Source organism: Armigeres subalbatus, unplaced genomic scaffold (genome assembly GCF_024139115.2).
Source record: "Armigeres subalbatus isolate Guangzhou_Male unplaced genomic scaffold, GZ_Asu_2 Contig937, whole genome shotgun sequence".
Taxonomy (NCBI): domain Eukaryota; kingdom Metazoa; phylum Arthropoda; class Insecta; order Diptera; family Culicidae; genus Armigeres; species Armigeres subalbatus.
The window spans coordinates 1,721,328-1,741,848 of NW_026943741.1; the positions used below are offsets into that span (position 1 = coordinate 1,721,328).

The following is a 20,521-nucleotide window of genomic DNA, read 5'->3' on the forward strand; positions in this document are numbered from 1 at the left end:
CGCGACACGACAACATTTTCGCGCATTTTGGTCTTCGGTTGGTGGTGTTATTTTTTATTATCACCATGCTCTTGAATTGATAGCGTCGTCGTGACTTTGGTGGGCTGACGCAGTGGCCGTCGATATCTAGCTGGGTTGGTTGGTGTTCTTCAGCCCGAACCAAATCAACCACCACAACCCCTGGCCCAAGTTCGTTGGAATCGTTGCCAACAGTACACACTGATAAGGTTAAGTGCCCGAGTGAGGCTGGCTGATCTATAGGAAAAATTTCTATCTACCTCAGGGAGTGCAGTTTGACCGGTTCGAAGGTCGATTGCCAACTGAAAACTGTGTGCAGACCATTCGGCACCTTTTGCTTGAACTATTGGTCCAGTATCTACCACCGTTGTTCGAACATGCTGTTTTTTTTTACTGCAGACACCGATGATGGGGCTACTCTTCGCGCATCTGACCGTCGACCATATAGCGCCCATAGGAAAGTGCCGAAAAATATAAAGCAAATAAAAAGGAAAATTATAATCGAAATCCTCAGCTATTAGTTATCCGCATATTTGGCGTTCGCTAGCAAAAGTTAACCCCGCGGACCGTACATCTATAATTCATTAGTCATTAGTCTTTCGCGGTCAAGCTTTTCCACGTGTTAAAAGTACTACGGTAGAGGAGCAGGTGGTACAATGAACCTACTGATACTTTTATAACCGTTGTAGTGTGAATGAATTCCTTTATCAGAAGATATGAATACTAGTGTTGTTCAAGCATTGACTGTTTTGCTTATTTATTATTCTTCAAAATAATCGACAGCATATGCTATTTCAGAAGTTTTGATAATTTAAGGCTAATCAAAATACAATTTGACTGGCCACACTTTTTTTTCTTAATAAAGTGGCATTCGAAAAGGACGTAACAGCCAAAAAACTCAATATTTCCGGTTCTTCGTCCATATATAAGCTATGTATGAGTTGATTATATTTTGGTTGTTACGCCCTATTTACATGTTGGTCTAGATTGCCGAACAAACCTCAAATGGCGTTTCTAAAAAATATAGGATTACTACTTCTGGACTTAATCTCATAGTTCCTATGTTCATCCCATCAAAAACAAAGCAATGAAAAGAATTGTGATTAGTTTATCTTTTTAGTAGTGGGCACTAATATGAGCAAAAAAAACACGAGAGTTGAATATATCTCGGGTACTTATTCAGAAGGACGTATGTGATTTTGTAAACAAAGATTCAAACGTCGATTTGTCCAATCTGATGGCACTCCCACGCAAACTATCACCACAGACAGGTAGGTGAAGTTTTCGGCTACCTGTTGGTGATGTTTGTTTGCGTGGGAGTGCCATCAGATTGGACAAATCGATGTTTGAATCTTTGTTTACAAAATCACATACGTCCTTTTGAATAAGTACCCGAGATATGTTTATTGAGATAAAAATGGGAACAGTTTCCTAATAAATAGGTACATTTATTTATACATCGGAAAATCAAAATCTTATTAGTGGCTGGATTATGTAGCAGTCTTCGTGGAATATGTCCAATGGAAAGTACTTTCCCTCTAATATTTCAATATTGTATTGGGGACTGAGCCATTCGGCATAAATCCATTTACCGCGACATCGTTTGGCATAAATGTCATATGGTATAATGCTCACTTGGCATAATTTTGAACTGCAACAAAAGTGTGTGTAATAGAGAAAGGATAATGCGATGTATTTTCCACACAGATAAAGGAGATTGTTTTAGGCTTATGCGCCTCGGCGCGACGCCGTATGAAAGTTGACCATGCCGCCAAATAATTTTTATCACGCCGATGGATTTTCTGCTATTAAATCTAGATTTATCTAGTTCCTGTCGGAAGTACATATTTTCAGCAAAGTTCATACGACAATTATCTTCATTACAATTATGCAGCATTTATTTAAATTTACGATAAAGTCTAGCAAATCACTATAAGGAATTGTTCTTCAGGGATTCAAGAAATCGCTCCTAGAACTTCTTCGGCAGTTCGCACTATAGTATTTTAGTCTGAAAATATTTCAGATTCTCTTTTAAAATTTGTTTGGAAACTCAACAATCTTTTTTTTAAATTCTTTATATAAACTGTTTTAGGAGTTCCTTCGAAAATTTCTCCTGTAAGAGCACCTCCACGGGAGTCCCCATCTGGGTCCCTATCGCCCTAATAGGGACCCACTTTTACACCGGAGGTATCTAAACGGGAATGCAAAATAAGAACGCAACTCAAAATTAGCCGTGAGTTTCCAAATTTAGCGCCCCATACTGGGTTGCTAAATTTCCATACAGGGTTGCTATTTTGTGAAACGTCACTTTGGTATTGATAAAAATTTGCAGAAAATCTGTTTTTCTTTTTCAGAACAATTTCGACGTAAATTAAAAAACAAGGGAAATATTCATTTTTTTTTTAAACTACATAGTGCCCCAGTTCAACTCCGCGAAGAAATAATTACAGTAATGGATCAGCTAGGGTAAGGGAGGTATTTTGGACCACTTTAGGAGATGGCCGAAAAATTTTGTCGAATAAAAGTTAGATTTTGTAATAATACTTGATCAATTCCCTATGCAACTAAAAAGTGGTGAATGCTAAGTAGGATTTGTAGGTAAAAATGTTGTAAATCCCACTGAAAGAACCAAACTACCATAAATTCTGAAGATATGTAAGATTTAATTTTGGACCACCTGTTTTTATTTTGGACCACCTGTTGAACATATTTTGGACCACTCGAACAATTTTGTATTGCTTGCAAAGTTATGTTACTATTGGATTAAATTAGCGATCTCCAGCATTTTCGGCGTTTTCATCCTGAAAGTCCTTGTGAAGCAATACATTTTTATAGGCATTCAAAGCTTATACAAATATCTACAAGCTTAGGGCATTGAAACTAATTTCAATGTCAGTACCACTCGGTACAGCATCATCAAAGCAAAACAAACTTGTGGCCCATTGCCGTGATGTATACACCTGCATACATACCCTGCATATTTTTTATGTAGTTTGTTAAATCTGTTCCATTTGCGCCATTGATAGTAGTGGGTTGCCTGGTTCTTCCTTGCTCATTGCATATTCTTTTTCAAAACGAAACATAATCGTAGAACGCGGAACTCTGTTGCATTGGCAAACAGCACGGACGGAGAGCTATAGCAAAGATTGGTTCTTGTCGTAGAGATTTCTCAACTATTCTGCTCACAATCGCATATTATGGGACAAATATGGATAGGAATTACAGCAAAGGTGGGACTGATATGCGATCATAGGCAGTATTTTCGTTTGGGCAGCAGGGACTATGTCCAAGGGCTTTACGACCCCTCCCCACTGCGAGTTAGGGGACCTGCCTAGGATGTGGTGGGGTTTGACAGTGGGCTCTGTTAAACTTCTACAAAAAGCTGCATGTATCCGTAAGCAGGTCCTATCAAAGCGACCGTGCGCCGCTCAAAGCACACTAGCCCAACCCAGTGGCATCGACAACGGCAACGTCAACGGACACGAGCGGAAATCGAGATATACAACGAATCTAGGGCTGACAGTTGTGTCATTCCACTCCTTGAGTAAAGCCGGGTGACACCGTCTTGAAATGGCGGGTGGGCTAATGTCACAGCTGCCTTCCGTCCCGTAAAACCGTGACAGGCCTTGGGGCCAGATGGGAGTAGGACCAGTTGATTCCCTCCTGGCTTACGCCGATACGGCTCGGAACACCGAGGTGTCAACCTCCGCATGGCCTCACTGCATCAGCAAAGATTACCATGGGATCCAGAAGGCGACTATTCCAGTTGGGTTCGAGGGCAGCCCTAAGGGGGATCCAACAAACATGAATAAAGCTAAAGTAAACAAACAAGCATCGGAAGTGACCCCTTCGCAAGGAGAGGTTTGGAGAGATCTCCACCCAACGCATCGGGTGCGAGAGAAATGGAGACGAAGGACACGAGTAGCGAAGTAGTCGTCGTGGAGAGCGATAACGATACGCCAATAGTCGATAAGCAGCAGCACAATGCAGTGGAGATAGGGTCGAGTGGCATCCTGCCGAGCTTGACCGTCGTCATGGTGCAACTCGATGACATTATCGACTTCACCAATGAACGGGGCAATATGTCGAGGGAGCTGAAGCTGAAATTGCTTAAGCTTCGCAATTTGGTTCTTGCTGCCAAGCAAGAACAGGAAGTGCTGCAGCCAGGCTGGAAGGCTGTGGTAAAGCGGAGAATAGTGCACAGACTGCTCCCTTCTCCTTCCATAGTACCACAACCATGGCACAGGAGGCGTTAGATTTTGCCCTCAGAGACAGAGCGGTAGAGAGGAGAACAGATAAGCGAGCCAGGGACTCGCCTGGCATTAAGCGCTTTAAACAGAACGCAAAAAGGCGTCGGGAGAGCGCAAATCAGAAGAGCGGGCCCACGGAAGTTGCAAACATGGGAGAACGGCGTAAGAAGAAAGCGAGGACGAAACGAGCCAGTCGGCCACCGGAGGAGGGAAGCCAACCCGACCAAGACAACCTGCGGTCGGACGGTCCCTGGCAAACGGTAGTAAATAAACCGAAGGTGAAAGCGGCAATCACGCGCCCGGCGAGAGCCAGACAGAAGGGTGAAGCACTTCTCATTAAAACAGAGAAAGAGCGCTACGCCGACGTGCTCAAGGCGATGCGCAGCGCCGAGAAACTGGCGGACCTTGGTAAAGAGGTTTGTAGCATAAGGCGGACGAGAGCGGGCGAGATGATCCTTGTCTTAAGGAAGGGCTCACAGGCGAACGGTACCTCATATGGAGCGCCAGCCCAGGAAGTCCTAGGCGAGAGCGTAGAAGTGAGGGCTCTACACGACGAAGTGACTCTCCAATGCAAGCAGCTGGACGAGGTCACGACATCGGAAGAGATCGCCTCGGCCATCAAGGACCAAGGTGGAGTGGTGGTAGCAAATGCGTCCATCCGTCTGCGAAGAGGACCGCAGGGGACGCAGATTGCCACGGTGAAGTTACCGGCCATCGACGCTAACAAGGTGATCAAAGTTGGTAAGCTGAAAGTTGGCTGGTCAGTATGTCCAGTCAGCCTCTACCAACCACCGGTAGTCGACAAGTGCTTCCGCTGCCTCGAACCGGGACACAAATCGTGGGCGTGCAAAGGGCCGGATAGGAGTAACCTATGTAGGCGATGCGGCGAAGAGGGCCATAAGGCGCACACGTGCGAGAAAGCACCATCGTGTACGCTATGCGCGAGCAGGAAGCAGGAACATAACCACGCTATGGGTGGACCTGCGTGCCCGTTGAGTGGTTATACGAGGAAGCCGTGCAAGTAACGCAGCTCAACCTCAACCATTGTGCGGCCGCCCAGCAGTTGCTGTGGCAGTCGGTAGTAGAAGCGAGAACGGACGTCGCTATCTTGTCGGTCCCGTACCGCATCCCCGCGGATAATGGGAACTGGGTAGCGGATAGATCCAAATCAGCGGCGATTTGTACGACGGGAAGATACCCGATCCAGGAAGTGCTGAACACAAGAGCGGAGGGTACTGTTATAGCGAAAATAAATGGAGTGTACTACTGCAGCTGCTACGCCCCACCAAGGTGGCCGATAGAACAATTCACCGAGATGGTCGATCGGCTAACATCAGACCTAGTGGGTAGCAAGCCAGTAGTAATTGCAGGAGACTTCAATGCGTGGGCGATAGAGTGGGAAGTCGCTTTACTAACCGGAGAGGGCAAACGCTGCTAGAGGCTTTCGCCAAGCTGGATGTCGTGCTGTGCAACGAAGGCTCCAAAAGTACCTTCCAGCGAAACGGAGTGGAATCGATAATAGACGTAACGTTCTGCAGTCCAAGTTTGGTCGGTGATATGCAGTGGATGGTCGACGACGGTTACACCCACAGTGACCATCTAGCTATCCGGTACAGGATAGGCAGCGAGGCAAGAAGAGAAAGCCGGAGAGCTACTCCCACAACCCGGTCGTGGAAGGTCGCCCACTTCGACGGTGGGACCTTCAGTGAAGCTATGGGTCTGGAAGAAAACACGGGAAGTTTAAGCGGCGACGAACTGGTTGCGGTCCTGTCTCGAGCTTGTGACGCGACCATGCCGAGGAAGGTGCGACCACGGAACTGCAGGCCACAGGTATACTGGTGGAGCGATGAAATTGCAGCCCTTCGAGCAGCCTGTCTCCGGGCTAGAAGAAAACGCAAAGGACACGCTTGGCGGAAGTGAGGGAGGAACGCATCGAGCAATTCAAAGCAGCGAGACTGGCTCTAAACAAGGCCATCAAAGAAAGCAAGAAAGCCTGCTTCGACAGACTGTGCCAGAGCGCCAACTCGAACCCATGGGGAGACGCCTATCGGGTGGTGATGGCCAAAACAAGAGGAGCACTGGCTCCTCCCGAGCGATGTCCAACGAGGCTGAAGACTATAATCGAGGCACTATTCCGCACCACGGCCCAACCCACTGGCCGCCAGCAGCGAGGGTAGCAAATGATGAAGCGGTGGAGAGGGTGACGGTAGAAGAGATATTGACGGTGGCAAAGTCCCTCGACCCGAGTAAAGCACCTGGTCCGGACGGGATCCCGAATATGGCATTGAAGGCAGCCATAACGACTAACCCGAACATGTTTAGGTTGGCCATGCAGAAGTGTCTGGACGAGAGGACATTCCCGGATATATGGAAGAGACAGCGTTTGGTCCTGTTACCGAAACCTGGCAAGCCACCAGGAGACCCTCAGCGTACAGACCAATCTGTCTTATAGACACGGTAGGGAAGCTACTGGAGAAGTTGATCCTGAACAGACTGTCGCCGTACGTCGAGGAGGTAGGAGGATTATCGAGCGAGCAATTCGGCTTTCGGAGAGGAAGGTCCACTCTGGGTGCCATTAAATCGGTGGTTGACACTGCAAAGGTCGCCATCGAATGCAAGCGGCGCGGTATACGTTACTGCGCAGTAATAACACTCGACGTGCGGAATGCATTCAACAGTGCGTGCTGGATGGAGATCGCGAACTCGTTGCTTCGGCTGGGAGTACCGGTAGGGCTGTATAAGATTCTGGGAAGCTACTTTCAGAATCGATTATTGATCTACGAGACAGACGAAGGCTTGGCTACCGCCCCATCACGGCAGGTGTCCCACAGGGATCAATTTTGGGTCCATTGCTGTGGAACGTGATGTACGATGGCGTGCTGCGGTTGAAGCTCCCGCCAGGAGTCAAGTTAGTGGGATTCGCCGATGACGTAACCATGACCGTGTACGGAGAATCCGTCGAAGAGGTCGAATTGAATGCAGCCTATTCGATCAGCCTAGTGGAGGAATGGTTGCGCAGCAAGAAGCTACAGTTGGCGCATCATAAAACGGAGATGATAGTCGTTAACAATCGGAAATCGGTTCAGGAGGCGACAATTAGAGTCGGCGGCTGTGACATCACCTCCAAGAGATCTCTGAAACAATTGGGGTGATGCTCGACGATAAGTTGAGCTTTAAAGTCATGTCGACTACGCCTGCCAGCGCGCGTCGACGGCGATAGCGGCACTATCGAGGATGATGGCGAACAACTCTAGGGTGTGCTCCAGCAAGCGCAAGCTGCTGGCAAGCGTGGCGGTTTCAATACTACGATACGGAGGACCAGCTTGGGTGTCAGCGTTGAGCGTAAACTGCAACGTGCGAAAGCTGGAGAGTACTCATAGGCTAATGTGCCTGAGAGTTATCAGCGCATATCGCACCGTATCTCGCGAAGCGGCATGTGTACTCGCGGGCATGATGCCTATCAAACTGGTGGTAGAGGAAGACGAGGAGTGCTACGCCCTCAGGGGCACCGATAACGCTCGAAGGAATATAAAGGCAGCAACGGTAGCCAAATGGCAGAGAGAGTGGGACAACTCGCCCAAGGGAAGGTGGACCCATCGCTTAGTCCCAAGTGTGTCGGCATGGATTAGCAGACCTCATGGGGAGCTAAACTTTGGCTTGACCCAGTTCTTAACAGGCCATGGATGCTTCAAGTGGTACCTACACAGGTTTGGTCACGCGGCTTCTCCCACCTGTCCGCAATGCCCAGACGTGACAGAAACGGCTGAACACATCCTGTTCACATGTCCTCGGTTCGAAACGGAGAGGAGTGCGATGTTGGGGGCATGCGGAACGGACACCAACACCGATAACATCGTCATAAAATGTGCCAGAACCCAGAACAGTGGAGAGCGGTTGCAAGAGCGACGTCCAGGATAGCCGACATCCTGCAACGAAGTTGGCGCATAGAGCAGCAGCAGGCAGCCGTTACGGATAGCGGACCATGAGTCGTGGAAGTCGTGAATATATATGTCGATAATGGATGGGAACGACAGCGTCGCAACTGTATTCAGCTTGCGGCGAGCGCGTAGCCGCAGAACGTGGCGAAACGGCCGGGTTCGGAGGAGCTCCCGCTTTCGGGGAACTTCTCGTCGGAGTAGGTTAGATCCGCCGTCGGGGACTATCCGAGTCGTTCGCGATCGCGACCGAGGCGGGAGCTAAATGGCTCAATGAATAAGGTGAGAGCTGAATGGCTCAAGGCAAATGAAACTCGGTTATCGGAGTAGGCTAGGTCCACCGCCGGGGATCAGCTGAGTAGACCGTGGCGTGCGAATGTACCGGCTTCGGGTCGTCGGGGCACCATTGAACCGGAAGTTATCTCCACCCGGAATCTTTGGATCGACTTCGACGTCACCCATTGAGACGGGTCGTCGGTTATGGGAGAGCTTACGACGTTGGGGAACTCCCTGTCGGAGTAGGATTGATCCACCGCCGGGGACTATCCGAGTAGTCCGCGACCAAGGTGAGAGCTGAATGGCTCATCGGTTAAGCAAGAAGCTGAAAGGCGCAGTTCATGGGAAATCGGTTAATCGGAGTAGGCTAGGTCCACCGCCGGGGACCAGTTGAGTAGATCGTGCCGCGTGAATGCACCTGCTTCGGGTCGTCGGGGCACCACTGAACCGGAAGCTATCTCCACCCGGAATCTTTGGCCTGACCTCGGCACTCGTCCGGTCACCCGTTGAAGTGAGAATGTGCGTAGGACTTGAGCGGATCTATGAACATGCATACCAGGTGAATGTGTAGTGTTGGTAATGTAACAGCCATCCACGAATGCGGGTCGTCGGTATCGGGGGAGCTTCCGCCGCCGGGGGACTCCCCGTCGGAGTAGGGTAGATCCGCCGCCGGGGGACTATCTGAGTAGCTTGCGAGCACGTTGAGAGCTAAATGGCTCTAAAAATAAAGAGGAAAGTAGATGCGTTGCTGAATGGCACAAGGAAAAAAAAAAGTAAAGGGCTTAAGGGCCCACGCTTTTGTGTGCTTGCTGGCACCAATAAGGGAGCCAAAGGGCTCAGACGAATGACAAAACATCGAAGAGAGGCACTGTGAAAGGTGTTGTTTTGGGAGGAGTACTTTTAGTACTGCTTTTCCCCACAGAAGTAATACTGAAAGGTAGTCCCGGGGGGAATTGTGCATTAGAAGAGAGGGTAACTCAAGTAACCTTCTGTTGCTTGGGTGGGTTTAGTGGGTCCGGCGGTCTGGCCTTCTGCCAACCGCGCCAACCCCACTCCTTAGTGATAATTTCAGGTGTCTGTATGCAGAATTGCCTTCATCCCTCTATAAAAAAAAAAAAAAAAAAAAAAAAGGCGGTATTTTCGTACGGAAATAATAAAAGCAGTTACATGTTGGGTTAATAGACATTTTTCTAGGGCTTACATCAATAAACGGTAATTTATAAATGCGGTATGAACAGTAGTTTATGAATGGTTTGATACTAGAGAAACAAATGGTTGCTAAAAACAAAAGTTTAAGAGATCTAGAACTTAAAAAGAAGATATGTCGAAAATATGTTCGGTTCAATAAAAAATGAACCTATTTTGGACATGCCTCAGAATACTGTTTTTAAACTTACAATGTTTCGTTCGAGATATGAAACTGCTTCAATTAGGTTTTAATGAGTCAACAACATCATTCACGTGGTTTAAATCTATGTACAAATAAACTTACAGCTTTTGAAAGTTGACTTCAATTTTACAATGTCGTCTTATTTTTGGTCTAATCCAGCCGGCATGGGTAAATACGTGAAAATATTCTTAATAATTGCAATATTTTATAAGACACAAATGTAGGAAATACCTTATGGATAGTTTCTTTGTGAAATAAAATTTAAATATTGCACGTTTTATTTAGTTTTGTGTGATATAAATACAAAATTCAGCTAGGTGGTCCAAAATAAGAGCCCGGTCCAAAATACAGCCGTTACCCTATAATGAGGAGCGATTCGCACCGGCGCCCGCTAGAGCCCGAAATATTCATGGATTTTTCGCGAAAGAAAATTCCACTGTTTTATTTTGATATTATAGTTATTCCAAGGGAAGTTTTTCCAGGAATGCCTCAGAAGGTTTCTTTAGTAATTGTTCAGTATGTTCTTCAAGCAGTTCCTCCAGAAAAGCTTCCGCAAGTTTATCTTTTCTGTCGTTCTTTTAAAAATGATTTGTTTTGGAAATTCATCTTGGATCCCTCCGGGAGTTCGCCAGCAATCTTTGTGTTCTTTCAAGAATCTAGAATCTTTCAAGAATAGTTTTAGGATTTCTTCCGGATTCTCTCGGGATTTTTTCTATTGGAAATGCCCTATAATTTTTTGTGGTTTCTTTGAAAACACTCCAGATTCTTTCGGATGTTACAAATTATACAATTATGCAATCATACAATTTTTTTTTCTTCGAGACATCCTTCAGAGAAAAAAAACTGTGGAAGCATTCCTGCAGGACTTTGTCAAGAGATTCTTGTGGGAAAACTGGTGGGAATTTCAGGAGGAATTTCTTCGACTGCAAGTATAAAATCCCGAAGGAAATTTCCATGAGGAATAACGGTGAAAAAATTTACTACGACTGGTCTCCAGCTAGCCTTGCGATCAAAAGCGTAATATTGCCCTCCGGAGATGGCGACTTCTATTCCCGATTCGGTCAAGGATGCTTTCGAGTAGGCTCCTTGGGCATAGTTGTCAGTTGTCACACAAAATACATACGCATGCAATGGCGGGCTCAGAAAAGCTTTAAATTAATAACTGATGAAATGCTAATCAAAGTTCAGCAGCTAGCCAAAATCCGGTTGAAATGTAGAGCCATTGAATAAGATGGTAACTACTTTTAGCAACGCCCGGTGAGAGCGCAATATTTTTACGAAGTCGCTATACCTAAAACAAAAACCACCGGTGGGAAGATGGGGCGCTATCCTAAAATAGCACTCGGGAGGGAGCGCTGTAATGAGAATAGCGATGGGGACTCCCGTGGAGGTGCTCTAAGTCTATCAGGAAATCCACACGTAATTCATTCAAGAAATTCAACAACAAAAATTCTGAGTTTGAAACTTTCTTCCTTCAAAAAATACTTCATGCATTGCCCATTGAACTCTTTCGGATATTCCTATATAAATTCCGTCGTGAATTCTTCATAAAAGAGGAATTTCCTGAAGCTGTTCTTCGGGGAGTGTTCTAGAGAAAATTTCCAGGGGAACAGATATTTCTGGAAGAGTTCTTTAGGGATTTTCGCGGATGTCCTTGTAGGTGTTTTTATGAGAAATCTTGGAAAATTTCTAAAGAAGTGGGATCATTTCCGGTATAATTTTCTTTTTATATGTCGGAGTTTTCAAAAGAATTTTCCGGAAAAATCTTGTAGGGTTTTTTGGGCAAATTATATCAGAAATTCTGGAGAAGTTCCCTTGAAAATTTCCGGGATAATCACTATAATAATTTTCCAGATGAATTTCCGGGGAGATTTTTGAAGGAATTTGTGAAGGAGTAATACTCGGAAGTTGGCTTTCTCAGTCTTCCGAAATTCGCATGGAATTCCATTACACTCACCTCCCGGGAATTCTTCCGGAAAATTAACCAGGAATTCTTCGAAGAATTTATGCGAAAAAATAAAAAAAAAAAACTTACCCGCATTCCTCTCGGAGTACTCTCAGAAATTAACTCGGAACTGGATAAGATGTAATACTCGGATGTTGGCTTTCTCAGTCTGGATAATCAGTTAAAAATTTGTTTTTCACTCGCCAGCCGTTTCGGATAAGCCGTATACTATACGACCCTTGAAAAAGGCCACACACCATCGGCCGAAACGTTGGGCAAGTAAAAAAAACATCGCAACAAGAAATTACTCGCAGCAAGTTCCATTCGATGGGAAATCCTGTCCCATTGTTTGCTATTGAAAATTGGACTATGGGATCATAAGTTATGGCCAACATACTATTTTCTACACGCTAAAAACACTCACTCATATTTTTTTAGTATTTTTTTGCACGAGAAAGGCACCAACACCGCTAGGTGGATTAATCTGGGTATTTGGGTAAACATGTGATGACTTCCAGTATTTCCAGAATATTAATTTGTTATAGCCTGCTGAGTTGTTTTGCCATTGGAACTACTGATTCCTTCATATATTGTCTGTTTTTGCCCTCAGAAGCAAACTGTCAAAATTTGACGACAGATCAGATGCTTTGCAACTCAAAATCAACGACAGATCAGATGTTTTGCCTGCGGATGATTGTTAATCAACTTCGGGAGGACAACTCTCAGACGCACCATCTGTTCATTGATTTAAAAACCACTCAATTTATTGTAACGATACGATAAATTTAATTGTAATTATGTACAATAATATTGTTGCTCACAATAGAATAACAATTACGAATTACGTAATTAGAATTGCGTTACGAATATTGTTTTCCACCATAGATCCTATCGTACATGGCAGTTTTACAATAGAAAATAGGGGTTGTTAGTTGTTAGCACCGCTGGCAACCAGTGGTGCTAGAAGCGACGACGAAGAGATGTGAAGCAGCGCTTCGACTGTCATAGTAGATAGCAGCAATAGGAGAGACATCATGAACGAAAAATGTCATTTGTTATTCTACGAAAACAGATACGAGAATTGCATATTTACTTTATTAAAAGATATTTGCCAAAAATCCAATAAAATGGATTCGTAAGTACTTAAAACTAAATGTGAAACTTTGAGTAATTTGTTATTCTATATTGAATTTAGGCTACAAGCTGGCATGAAAAGAGATAACACGCGAGGACTAGAAAGTGTAGATCATAAACCATTGATGTGAGTAATATATGGAATATTTATGAATTTGCATTAATAAACTAAACTATTTTCAGTTTTGAGCTACACCTGAATAAACGGTTCGCTGAAAAACGTGTTTAACTCTAGTCCGAACATTAGTTATCGTAACAATAAAAAAAATCGTTTTTTTCTCGAATAAATTTTCCTTCATTACAATAGAATTGATTGTAATTCTATTGTCAACATTTTTCTGTCAATAGATTTTATTGTACGTTTATTGGAACAACAATAAGGCAATTTAATTGGTACAATAGAAGAACAATATATACCCGATTTTTTTTACACGGGGGATGCGTTCCGTGTAAAAGAAGTTTTCAGTTCAAAATTCGAAAATCCGTGTAAAAAAAGTTTTATGATTTCTCGACAAATCATGCAAAATGGAGCAACTTTGTGAAAATTATGTATGGGATTTTTTTTACACGGCCGTGTAAAAAAAATCCGTGTAAAAACAAAATCGGGTGTAATTGAATGTTCATCAATAAAATATATTGTAATTTTAGGATATTTTATTGTAATTCTATTGTATTTTCTATTCGGCAAGCCATCATAGATGCAAAGCCATCATAGATGCGAATTCTATTCTACTAAAACACCAAAATACCGGGACATCTAAGCAGAGACAGTTTCAGAGGCTCACGGCAGCGATCGAAATCTAATCTGGCAACATGTTAAAGCGATCTTTCAAGTCAGTCCTTTGCACCACCACCGGGTGTACAGGATGCACAAGTAAGTACTAAAACACTTGATTTCGCTTGAAAAGTGCCCGAACCTGAGAAGACGAATACTTCGTGAGTACATATTGAATGAACTGTTATGTTCTGATACACTTGTTTTTGTTATTGTTATGTTTTTCTGTTTGATTTTTAATAACAAAAATGAATAGACTTATCCACCACCTAATATGATCATAAGTTTCTTTCTTTTGAGCTTAGCATATTCTAACTTTGACTTTTCTAGAAAACATATTTCTAGACGAATACTTTTTAGACTCACTGTAGTAAACTCGGGCTTACTACTTTTTATTCATACGGATACGATCCATAAAAATCTGAATCTGAAATAATTCTGCGGTAATAAACAGTGAAATCCGCATCTATTGCAGGTTGTAACATCCCTGCAATGAGAAGGTTCATATAAAGTTAATTCCAGATAATTTCAAAGAATATAGAATTTGAATAGGGGATTTTGAATACAAATGATGATTACTTGAATTGTTAGCATTCTCAATCATAAACCGAACAACTTAATATAAGATCGTATTTTTAACAGGTACCCTACATCCGCATATTCACATCGTCAACATCTGTTTCTATGTGTTTCACGCTGATAACACTCACTCTCTCTGTTTACGACCGCCACGCGAGTGATAACGCGAGTTATTTTTCATTCATGAATTCCATCCATACTGCGGTGAGCACCTAGTTCAACTCTCTCTTTCAGCGAGATAATTAGAATTCGTAGTGCTTTGAGCAGCAATGGTTGCAACATGTCAGGATGGCCGAGCGGTCTAAGGCGCCAGACTCAAGAGCAATCTTACCCTCGAAAAGAGGGTGGTCCCGAGCGTTCTGGTCCTCTCTGAGGGCGTGGGTTCGAATCCCACTTCTGACAGATATCTTTTTACTGCTATATTGTGTAGATTTGTTCCTCTTGTTGATAATGCATTTGGATGTGGATTAATATGGATCTAATTGATTGATAATGAATGCAATGCACGCACAGTACAAGTGCATACGGCAACTTATTGTTTCGTGAGATTACACAAAGATACATAATGATAGATGATTACAAAGAACACCTTTTAATCAAACCGTCATGTTACTTTATGTGAGGTTTCATGAGGTTTTGAGATCTACGATCTGCGAGCATAAATACAATAACGAAGAAGCAATCAACATAAACATTTCTCATTTATACTTACTTTCATTAAAAAGAGTACTAATCTATGTTTGTTAGTTAGTTCTAAACCATATGCGATTTAAAACACCTTGGTAATAGGGAAGGCTATGAGTTGCAGCAATTTCTGGACTCTGTCGTGATTGTCCATAACTACGTACCAGTATGGTAATTGCAGCAAACGTTATGCAAATGCCGAAAGTTCTGAACTGCGCTTGAAGTCATAGTTGACGTAACAACCATTGTACTTTCGTATATGTATTTGGGATGATTTAAGGACAAACATCCCAAATCTAAAACATTTCAACCCTAGTAAATTATCCTAGTAAACGCGTAGTAATTTGTAATTCGTTGTTACCATGAGATCATGTGCTGTGAACGTTGTGAATGATTTGAATGCGTTTGAGCGAACAACAATGGCTAATATATCACGTTTGGATGTTCTTAGATGACATAATAGTCAAATTAAATTTGGTATAACTTATTCAGTAAGAACTGAATTGCCAAGAATAGTGGTTTATATGTAAATATGTATGTATTTCTTTATGAAAATATGATATGATCAACGTTGACTATGACATTCCGGACATGGCAATTTTTTTCAGGTCATAGATCTTCAAAAAGTTTAGGATCAAACTAACAGTGGATATCAAATTCGTGTTGATTGCATTAAGCAAGGACTTTTAACAATTGTGTGGAAATACATAGGGATTACTGGAAGACAGTAGCAGTTTCGTTTTTGAGGGCAAGATAGTTATATAATTTTAACTAGGGGGAATGACGGCTTTGGCAGGTTTTGTTCTATTATTGGCAGGGTTTTTTTTATGACTGACTAGGCTCAAATTTGGCCTATAAGCATTCTTTGCATTTCAAAGAATATTGTGGCCAAATTTCATAAAATTTGGTTGACAAAAACCCCCTGCCAATAATAGAACAAAACCTGCCAAAGCCGTCTTTCCCCCTACATAGGGTATCTGTTCCCATATTAATAACAGCCCGTATATTAATCTCAACCGTCGATAAACCAAATAAAAAATCAATTTGATTACAATTTCTCACATCATATGTACACAATAATGAATAGACCACCTTCTCCAATGTTTGGAATATTATTTAAAATTCCGTTTGAGTAATGTTTTAGTTCACAAGACTCAAATTATTAAAAACAAAATTATAAAACACATTCATTTTCATTTTCCTACCTCTGAACTGTTGATTTGATGCACTGCTCGATTGCTACTAGCAGATTCATCTGTTTTCACGCCGTTGTTTTCCACTCAATTTCAAGCTAAAACGAATGAATCCTTTCAAAATACACTTCACAACACATAGAGTACATCACAATTTCACTATAAATATAATCATATTTGGAAAACTAACGCGATTTCCTATAGTTTGATATAGGTTTATATCGAACAACGTCTAAATTATTCTTGTCCGTATTCCAAACTATTTACATGGCTTTTGCAGCATCGGCAAGGGTTGCTGACCTAAATTTTTATTTCAAAATTGCTTGAATGAACTTTTACTGTGAAATTCAACTCTTTTGTTTGTAAAACAAGGTATATCGAAGAGATAAGCTATGACAAACATAAAATTAAACTGATAAGTTGGAAAACTACAACGAAAACTGGAATTTTGTAATTATATTTCAACTCAAATACAAAATATTGAAGAATTCGGCATCACTGCAATCATATCGTTACGTATACACACAAGTAATAGTGTGCGTATTTTATGTTGGAAACAGTATTATTGATATAGGTACAGTCATAGGATTAACTTTTTTTTGAATGTTATTGAAATAGGTGCATGGCAGTGATGATGTTTTTTAGCTAAATACTTCTATAATGTGAAAGCAATTTCATTTTTGAAGTTACCAAGTTGTTATCAATTAAAAATGACGTGAGCCGAGCATAATTATTCTCATGTTTCTTGATTATTGGGTGAGAAATAAATGCATTTCATTTGCGCATTGGCTTATTGTTATTGATATAGGAACAGATACCCTAGTTACTAATCGACCAAATGAATAGTGCGAAAACCGTATGCTTCATATGGCGGGGTATGTAATTTTCTTACGCTAAATAAAACATGAATTGTATAAAGATAATCTTACATGGGGATGGGGGAAGGGGGAAGGGGTTTGTTGAAAAAGTCAGAAAAGCTGCTTACGTAATTAATGATACGCCCCCTAATAGTTACTAAACAGTATGATAGTCAACAGAAGTTACAAAAAATCACCGCCCGAATAGGGACTTGAACCCTAGACCGTTGGATTAAAAGTCCAACGCTCTACCGACTGAGCTACCCGGGCTTCATAAATCTGGTGTCAAGAGATTTACAAAAGCGTTAGGAGGGTACTCAAAGTGATATGGATGAAAAATCTCAAGTAAGGTAGCTGGCCTATTATCATCATGCTATTAAAATATGAAATACATTGTAGATTACATATCAATAACAGTCCATTAATAAACTCATTCCTTTCAAACACATAAGTTGTTAAATAGTAAAATAATGACATTTGCTGTAGTTATTTGACTTAAATATACATATATGATACGAATTAAGTATCGCATAAAACTATAGTTCTGCCGCTAGCGAATTTCTGATGGGCATGCGCACCGAAAGGTAGAGCAAATACGCGAGAGGAAAGAGAATGTACGAGAATACAACATAAAAGCACTCACACTCAGTATTTTGGTTGTTGCTTGCTACCTTCGCTTTTATCATCAAAACGTGAGCACCAGACAGTCAGACACACCAACACGATCAGCGAAGCCGGACGTTCACAGGCAGCAGAGTGAGTACGCGGATATGAAGGCGGCCCAGGTGGGCTGTGCATAGTGAGATTGAATTACGATTGGTGAGAGAGCTGCATGTATGGACACTACTCATCATGTCACTAACCGGTTGGTGCATGGGGTAATATTAAAGGAGGTATATTTCCTATGCTGCGTGCCTGGCCTGGGTGGTGCGAAACATACATTTTATGAATGTCAATGTTAGCATAAAGAGCTGTTCTTTACTAAAAGCATTCTATTTTTCGCCTTCGTAGAACAAAAGAAAAGTTCATGACGTTTCAAAAGAATGTTACCTTAATTATTAATTAATTGATTGATAATTTCCACAATAGAAACATTCAAATCCTTATTACTTGGAGAACACAAACAAGATTTTTCTCGATTGTCCATCTAACTAAAGAAAAAAAAAATCACCGCCCGAATAGGGACTTGAACCCTAGACCGTTGGATTAAAAGTCCAACGCTCTACCGACTGAGCTATCCGGGCTTGAAGATAGTAACTGCCTAGAGCTCTACTGACTCTCTGAAGGTCAAGGATCTAAAAACTCAACAAGTGGTTTGTTCCACAGATGCAGGAAAAGACTAAAATATGGAAATGAAACCCACACGTAAAATCACAGATGCGATGTATGTCTAAATAGGAAAATTACAACTTTACCGAAATTGTTAAAAACCACGGGACTGACACTTGTATACCTCCACCACAGTTTGTTTCGTAGTCAAGATTGGAAATTCCACACTGACAGCCATAAGGATAATCACGGGAAGAAAAGAGATAGGTGCGAACCACATTGACAGTTCCATAGAAACGAAAAGCAGAAGAAAAGAGACTTCATCTATACTACGAAAACACAACCAAAACATCAGACCCCCGTTAAAAACGAGTCACGGGTTTCCGCTATTCAAATATCCGGTGGTTGAGTTTCAGCTGCTTTTCACGCTCCTTTCAATTTTGTAGACACACTTTTTGGAACTTAGCAGATTTTCGGCACTTTTCTTCGCTTGTGGTAGGAAAACAGAGTTTTTTTTTCTGTTAAAATTGTTTTACTTGTTTTTGTAAAAATGTTTTCATCGAATCACGACCATAACTTTCCAAATACAAACGATCAGGGAATCAATTTTTCTTGGATGCGCATGCGAAACAAGCGACAAAAGAGAACCAACTACAAAGCTTTATTTTTATCGGAGACAATAATGACAAAGATCCGATATTATTTGTCAGCAACAAAAAAGAAGACAATCTTGTTTCTAACTTTTCATCCCGTTATTTTACATTATCTCTACAGCAAATCTCGATTATAAGCTATCATAGTTTTTGCTTTTATGGGAATATTCGAGAATCTAACTATGATTACAAAATTAGCATCGTATTCTCCGAAAAATCAGAGCATGTAAGCTAAATGATTCTTATCATACTATGTTCGGGTTCTGACAAAGGCTTGTTGCGAGGTGCGTTTGTCAGTAACAAACTCTGTTGATGACAAAGGGTATATTGTTAGGCGTTGCTCCAATATTGATTCCCTGGTTTTTACCAAAAAGATGTGTTATTCACAGTTCTAAAAGTGACCCAAATAAAATATTTCTCAAAAATCTATATACACCCAGGTAACTCGTACTTTCACAGCTTCTTAAACACTACCTGAATTTTCTTTGATTTTTTGTGATTTTTTTTTTTCGTGGGGTTAACTCATTGTTTCATTAAAGCTTGGAATATGCTTAGGAAGCTGAGAAGATTGGAATATGGAAGCTTGGAATCGCAACTTTAACATCATAGCGCTGTAGAAAACTTTCTGCACATGACAGAAAGTTTGGCACCTGCAACGAGCTGGAAACTTGCTTCATAGTGCTGGGCAGCATGCGCCACCGCGTCATTGGGTTGCAATTTTGGTTTTATAACAATCTTGAAATTGTAATGTTACTGGGGTAACGTAAGCATTATGCAAACTGAGAATCATCTGCTATTTCTTCAACTACAGGATCATTAGCATGTTCTGCCACACGAAGGCCATCAGGCGGAATCAGCTATTTCACATGCAAGATTTTTTTTTGAATTTTTCATTGAAAGCCATTATTTTTAAAATTTTGTCACTGTAGGATTCTAAAACAAATAAACTTTTTTTTTCCTCATCAACTCAAGGGCTTTAAAAAGTGCCCCGTAACTGCGTACAAATTATGTTTGTCCAAAAATGAACACTTTATATGCTGCAATTTTTTTACCTTTATGTAGAGCAATTTAGTTACTTCGGAGAAAATTTAGCTAAGGATTCTAACTTTCCATTGGTATTCATATCACTGCAGAATACGGTCCCATATACAGCATTTGTTTTGTTTACAATTATTTGCAATCTCTGCTGCATATGGCTGAATCGAAATTCTTTCATTTTTCAGCTAATGTTACGTGTTTTGGAAGACACTATCATAAGTCCTTGCGAATATTATTTTCCAGATCCAATAATTACCGATTTACATCGGATTTCAAGTATCTCCCCCCGTTCATTCATTCATCTAATTTTGCAATTTTACGAATATTTTTGAATACATTTTAAGTACGCTGAACATTTTGAATTTGATTACACTGGATTTTGATTTTACACGATTTATATTTTCTCAATTTTGCACTCATTCTAAATGTTTAACGCATACCAATTATCATGTGATTTTTCTTTGATTTATCCTGGATTTTTTGAAACCTGTTGCGAAGAGTTTGGTGGTTAATTGAAGTCACACG

General features: G+C 41.8%; 1 protein-coding gene and 3 non-coding genes across 4 annotated transcripts in view; 1 reads left to right on the plus strand and 3 right to left on the minus strand.

Annotated features, from left to right (window-relative positions):
- Nucleotides 1-20,521, minus strand: part of LOC134204856 (plastin-2-like) — a 163,343-nt gene that overhangs the window by 54,802 nt on the left and 88,020 nt on the right. The gene's annotated exons all lie outside the window — the stretch shown is intronic.
- Trnal-caa (transfer RNA leucine (anticodon CAA)) lies at nucleotides 14,585-14,704 on the plus strand. Its single transcript has 2 exons — nucleotides 14,585-14,622; nucleotides 14,660-14,704. It is a non-coding gene; the product is annotated as a tRNA-Leu (tRNA).
- Nucleotides 17,234-17,306, minus strand: Trnak-uuu (transfer RNA lysine (anticodon UUU)). Its single transcript has one exon. It is a non-coding gene; the product is annotated as a tRNA-Lys (tRNA).
- On the minus strand, nucleotides 18,208-18,280 carry Trnak-uuu (transfer RNA lysine (anticodon UUU)). The gene has a single exon. It is a non-coding gene; the product is annotated as a tRNA-Lys (tRNA).